Source organism: Callorhinus ursinus, unplaced genomic scaffold (assembly GCF_003265705.2).
Source record: "Callorhinus ursinus isolate GAN/ISIS: 27379988/994484 unplaced genomic scaffold, GSC_fseal_2.0 scaffold16, whole genome shotgun sequence".
Taxonomy (NCBI): domain Eukaryota; kingdom Metazoa; phylum Chordata; class Mammalia; order Carnivora; family Otariidae; genus Callorhinus; species Callorhinus ursinus.
This window is the reverse complement of record NW_027397078.1, coordinates 39,123,350-39,130,266: the sequence shown is the minus strand read 5'-3', so window position 1 is coordinate 39,130,266 and position 6,917 is coordinate 39,123,350. Positions and strand designations below refer to the sequence as shown.

At 41.9% G+C, this 6,917-nt stretch overlaps 1 pseudogene; it reads right to left on the bottom strand.

Moving 5' to 3' along the window:
- Positions 1 to 4,068: 4,068 nt before the first annotated feature.
- Positions 4,069 to 5,517, bottom strand: LOC112812645 (trifunctional enzyme subunit beta, mitochondrial pseudogene; annotated as a pseudogene).
- Between the last annotated feature and the right edge of the window lie 1,400 nt (positions 5,518 to 6,917).

Sequence of the window (6,917 nt, the reverse complement as noted above, 5' to 3'; positions counted from 1 at the left end):
ATTTGGTTCCTTTCGAGGACAAAGGATTTTTAAAAGCCAGCATTTTTATCTAAAAGATTTTTAAAGGAAAGTAAAAAAAAAAAAAAAAAAAGGAAAAATCCTTTCAATCCTATATACTATATTTAGCTAATTTGTATTGTTGCATAGGTACTATTGTTGCTGGTCTAAATTTTAGAATATTGATGCCAACATTGAAAGAAATGAGTATTTGCAGATTAAAAGAGACGCATTTGAGAAATTCACCTCATTTTTTTTCCTTCTTTTCCTTCCCCAAGTGCTAATAAAAGTTGAGATAAATTTTTAGAATATGGGTTTTTTTTTTTTTCCTGCTGCTACTGTTACCATCTTTCATAGTGGTGGTATTTCAAACTATTTTTGAGATTTTTATTATGCCTATGGGGGATATGCAGGAAAAAATAACTTAATGTGATTTTGTCTGTTTCTTTTCTGAAAACTTCAACAGGTGGCCCATCAAAGGGACGCTTCATTGTAATAACATTTTACTGTGGTACATTATTAGTAGATGATGGTGTGAGGTGTTCATTTCTGTCACAGTCAGGGAAACCATTTCCTTGCTGTGCTCTCAATTTAACTTAAATCTTATGATTTCATGTTTTGAACAAACACGTACTTAATTTCTGGCGCTCACTCCCTCCCACTGATAGCCCGATGCCTGGCAGCTGTGATGATTAATTCATACAAAGATGGCCAGAGGAAGGCATTAAGTCAAAACTTAACTTGAGGATGGTTTAAATCACTTAGAGTGTAGCAACATTTCCCCATACATTTAAAAAATATTAGTAAAAATAAATAATCTCATAGAGCCAGATACTTGTGTTTTTTGTTTTGTTTTGTTTTGTTTGGTTTTTGTTTGTTTTAATCACAACCACAGAGGTTCTTCATATTGCGTTCGGCATATACACGACAAGAATCTGTCCTTTGGGGAAGATGTACATTTTGACTTATTACTCATCTCTTCACGAAAGAGGAGTTAAAATATAGAGAAAATATAGAGTGACCTGCAGATACCTGAGATGCTCCTGAATCCTGTGAAGTCTTCCAGTATTTCTTTTAGGGGCATGTCTGGGTGAGTTGGCAGCAAACACACGTTCTGCACAAATCTACTTTTTGGAACACGTGGTTGTACTGATGGGGGAAAGGCAACAGATGTTGATTCTGAAGAGCCCAGCACTGTCGCATCTGATGTTAGGACATCCGTGCAAGGTGGTGACGTCAGCCTGCTGCATCAGCATCAGGCACGTTGTAGACATTCCCTTCAGCCAAATGGCTTATGACAACTTCACACACATCTGTTCACTGTCCTATTTACATCCAGTCTTCTGTATGTCCGGGTCAGCTTTGCAGCTTCATATGGAATCACCTGGAGAAAAATGTTCTGGGCCCACATAAAGCTTGTGTCTACACTGAGGGCATGGGTTGGCATCCTAGCTGGGATCTTGCCATTTGGCTTCCCTTTCTGAATCCTCCCTGTACCTACAGGGGATTCCTTGTGGCTTCCCCATCACTTATTCGTAAGGCTGACAAGGCGTGGGCCCCTGTCACTTGATCTCGCATACTGCCTGTCCTTGGTGCATGTGGTGTCCCTCTGTGTCAGCCGGCCGGGCATCCTCAGAGTCAGGCTCCACGCTGTAGGAGAAGTTTGTAGTGCACACAGCTCCACATCCATGCCCCGACCCTAGCCACACCCTCCGAATAACCCCTACCCTCAGCATTCTTCCTCTGCCCTCCCCTGCAGCACATCCTCTCTACATGGGTTCCACCGGTAAACCAGGAGCTCTGCCTTCACAAGAAATCACCTGCCTGCCTGCCTGGAATTGAGCCCACATGCTAATGTCTCCTTGTACACCTAATTTAGCCGAACACCCTTTGCTCATCTTTAAGCTGATGACCCTAAAGAGAGAGCATATCCTCACTGTAATGCACGAGAGCCAACTCTACAGAGCTGGAAAATTCAACGTTTAAAGTGCTTAAGTCTGGCATTTCAATAAAGGACACCTATTTAGTCCTACACAGATAATTGTCGATAAATCAAGGCTTGAAAGTCCTTTGAAACCTATGGGAAGCAAACAGTTTTATTTAAAAGGATTCTTTTAAGGTAAATATGACCAAAATAGGGGACAATGTCCAGAATATACACACACTCACACACACACATTTGATTAATGTGATATAAACATGTATTATAAAATTAAACAATAAATAATTATTTGGTAATAATGAATAGGAATTAACCTCTAAAGTCACAAAGGTCCAAAATATGTGCCTACAAGGAGCGTCTGCATTGTTCACATCAAAAAAGCACACGGTGTAACAATGTGTATGGAGTGATTAGATTTACGGGTTTTTCCATGATCCATTTACAGAATGCTTTATCACATGATTCTGCTGATAAGTCCTGGGAGAGCATGGCGGGGGGGCGGGTGGGGGGGCAGGCAGGGTCACTACTTGCCATTATTGGTCACAGCCCAGGAGCCAATCCATGTCTGGGGCTCCTTTGTTTCCTCCAAAAATCTCTCTCCGCTTTTCTGAACCTCACAAGGTTATGATTCTGGTTCTTGTGCTGTGAGAACTCACTCAAGGCCTCCACACGTCTTCACATGACTGTTCAGTGCTGGTGGACAGCCTGAAGAGGGGCACGCTAGTAAAATGATGTTAACACAGTGGGTCATCCCCAAATCTGGCAGGACGTCCCAGTTAGCTCTGGATTGTTTGAAAATCCCCACTACAAAGCTCTACCCCAGAGAGAAGGCAGTCAGATCGCTGAGGAGAATCAGAAATCCAAAAGTAGAGACAAGGTCCAGTGCCCTATTTGGGAGCTGGCTGTGGTTTAACTCATCCAGTTGTCTCGGTGAGACCTCCTCCATCCACATTGGCTGTTACCTCTTAACTAATCAATCTGCACCAGCAGTAGGTTGGCGGAAAGGCCTGGGAGACCAGCCCAGGTTTCCAGTCAAAATACACATTCAAATGAGTTTGGGTAGAGCCACCTCCTGGAAAATATGGAGGCAGACCCCTAGTGACACGAGAGAGTAGGAAATGGTCCAAGACCCTCCGCTTTGGGTTCAGACACCAATCCCAATATTGGCTATGTGTCCTCCTGCAAAGATAATTCACATCTCACTTTTTTTCTCTACGGATTCCATGTTACTTCAGTGTGTTTCTGTGAAGACGAAATATGCAAGAAATGTAAAAAAAAAAAAAAAATCACAGCACCTACTCAATAAATATTAGTTACTCACAAATCCCCATCACAGACTTGGGGAAGTTAGCTGAGACCTCCCAACTCTCTTTTTAATAAGAAAAAAAATGAAATATACTATATAATTTATTTCTGTTTTTTCTCTAGTGATTTTTCACCTCATTAAAGTTAAATGCTAAACATTTGCTATAAGTTTTCAGTGACATTTAAACTGAATTATCATTTCACTAGTAAGCTTCCTTAGGCACATTGGTTTGTGTGTTATAGAAAACACTTATCTTTAGGTCACAAATAGGAAGGAGTGAAATTTGGAAATGTTACAAAGACGATTCCAAATCTCAGCTAACCTCTTTCCCAAATTGCAACCACTCAGTTAGTCCTTAATGAAGACAGAGACCAAAAACAGTTGCTTAAACGTATCAGTGCGTGATAATCTGTTCACTAAGAAATCCCTCCAAGAGCAATAATGGCAATAATGGTAAGCTGTGATTACTGGAAAGCTCGGAACACTAGCAAGGCTTAATTCCAAAATATTTCACAGAAGGCCACAAATTGTGTTTTCCTCAGAGGAGCTGGGAGATCCAGATTTCATTTAGCCCTGCCTAATGTGAGTGTTCCATGTCACCTTTTTTTTTTTTTAAAAAGATTTTATTTATTCATTTGAGACACAGAGATACAAAGAGAGAGAGGGCGAGATCATGAGCTGGGGGAGAGGCAGAGGGAGAGGGAGAAGCAGACTCCCCGCTGAGCCAGGAGCCCAATGTGGAGCTTGATCCCAGGACCCTGGGATCATGACCTGAGCCGAAGGCAGATGCCCAACCATCTGAGCCACCCAGGCAGCCCCCATGTCACCTTTGTTTCTCTTCTTTTGGATAAGCTTGCACTGATGTAGCATGGCCCTGCGCTCCATCTGCACAGGCAGCCCCTAAGCCTTACATGATCTCTTGGCAGCCACCTTGACCAACTGGCAGCCATGAGCTCCAAACTGGTGTCCCAGGGAAAGCCGTCCACTCCAGTTGTTAAACTTCTCCAAAGGATGTGATCCAACCTTGGTTTTTCTTTCTGGGTAGTTTTGTGCAACCCAGTCAGAATCCACGGCTTTAAAATTAGCCAGCATCTGACTTGAGAAGAGTTCATGAGACTCCAAAGCATCAATATCATTCATTGTTCATACTGCCTTTTCTAGGACTTTTGGATATGTGGGTCCAAGTTAAGGTTGATCTTTTGGATCCTGAGAAACATACACAAAACTCTCTCCCGTATGCCTTCAGATGATCATGCTTGGCCAGAGCTTTTTCTTTTGCTGTAATCAGCATTGCAGATCCACCATCAGTCAGGAAAGAAGAATTTGCAGTCATCTGTGTGCCATAGGGCTTGATGAATGCAGCCTTGAGTGTGGCCATCTGCTCAGGAGAGGAAGGAGAAATGCCATCATCTTTGTGAACTGTATCTTTTCCTGGTACTTTGAAGGGTAGGACATCAGACAGGAGTCCTGTGCTTTCTTGGCCAAGCTGTGTAAGCACAGGGTGTACTCATCCTGGTCCATTTGGGAAACAGCGAAGGCAGTGGCCAGTCCATCTGCAGAGTGGCCCATTTTCTCATTGGTGGAGGACTTGGCCACTGCGGGGAGCTCTGATGATGGGAAATTCAATCTGAAGTTAGAGATTAAAGACACTCGCTGACCCACAGTCTTGGCTTCATGAAGATCAGGCATCATGTTCCTCATTTTCCTTGAGTAAAGTCATCAGACATTCACTGTCATGACCACACCACCCTGCCCAAAAGCTCTCAAGCCAACACCTGTAGTCTTGGGCTTGGTGGGCAGAGATGCAAGCCATGGTGACAGTGTGAGCAGGAGTCTCATCAGGGAAGCCAGCTGTGAAGGGACGCTCTGTAGCCACAACGCTAGTTTCACTTCCTGCATAACCAGACGAAGGATGATAGATACAATGGACAACTTCCTTTGAGACATTGGTTCTATGTCGCAAACTTGAAAGTGCTGCACCGGCCCAACCACGTGTGGTCTTTCTGTGAAGTGCCTGACTGCAAAAGTGGAATGTGCCCAACATCCACCACCACAATACTCCTTAGAGCGGGTCTGGCTAAGGTTTTCTTTGATTTGGTCTCGGCAGCTGGAGCACCTCTTGCCTGGAGGAACAGCACAGGGGTCTTGCAGAAAATCGGAGGGCCCATTGTGATGTCCTGGGAAGATTTTTTAAATGTGCTGGGACTAGACTATAATTTATTTCGTAAGCCAAAAATAAGGAGGGGGACGTTACAGCCTGAATCTGTTTCATACGTAGACTACTTTAGAAGTATTTAAATAAGCTCCTTTGGAGTTTGAGTCTCTGTAATGACCTAACACTGTTGAATATTTAGCAATCAGTGGTGATTATTGGTTGGTCCATTCAACGATTGGGAATGATAGTCATTCTGTTCATGATACCCTCTATTCTCGAACTACTGTTTTTTTTTTCCTTTTTTTGTCTTCTTATCTTATAATAAGGTGGCAAAATAAAATAGATGCATTTTTCTATGTTAGAATAACCTCAACCTAAGCTTAAAATCTGACCCCTGAACCTCGGCATTCGTAAGTCCATCCTGCACATACACACATATATACACACACTTATCAAAAGTTGATGGTCAAAAAAAGAATGTGATGGTCATTGGCTTATTCATATTTTTTTTACTTATGTAGAGCTATGAGTGAACATTTGGAATCAGCACTGAAGAATCATTAATGTCATTTTCTGGAATTTTATAAAACTTCCTGATAATTACTCTTTTTCAGTCTTTTGATTTTCTGCTTCTGGAGTTCTGGGTGACAAATACGCTTTCTTTTCATTTGTTTGATTCATATATCTGGTTTCTGTGCTTCAGTAAAAAAGCCAACTGAGGGTTTTTTTTTTTTTCCTTCTGTGAAGAATTTTTGCAGAGCTCCAAAGGAAATACAGAAAATACAAGATAAGCTACTGCATGAAATAAAATTCATAAAAAGTCCTTCCTGAGTGGTTCTCCAAGAAGCATCCCCTGCAACTTTCTGCAGAGTGCTAACTTTATCTCTTTGATTCAGTGGTACAAGCCAGCCTCCACTTTCATCCTGCAGATGTAGGGTAGTTTACTTTTCAAGTAGGTCATAAACCACCCTGTTTATAAAGCACTTAGCTACACTGCACAATACAAAGAATAACAATGTTAAAACACACAGAAGCCTTTCCTACAGAATTTGAGATTTAAAAGCATCACAGCACAATGAATCATTCTCAGAAATCTGCCTTGCAAGACTCATGGTTTAAATGAAAGAACAATTACAAGGCCGAGCACTCCAAAATTTGCCAAAACAGGCAGACTTCTGCTCTCCCGTCCTATTGTATTTGATAAGAGAACTGAATACAGCACTGGCTTTTACTGTTCTATATCACATTACAAAAAAACAATTATTAACACCAATTGCTCAGTTACCATGTTTCAACATATATTAGCCAATCATCCATCAGTGAAGTATTTTGATGTTAATTTTGAACCAGTAAACAGCAGATGTATTGGGCATGATTTGGAGTAAGAGCTCCCCAAGGGTTTCTCAAAGTTGCAAGCGTTGACATTGGGGCTGGATAATGCTTTCTCCGGGGCTGTCCTGTGCTCTGCAAGGTATTGAGCGGCATCTCCAACCTTGAACTTTTCCATGAATGTAACC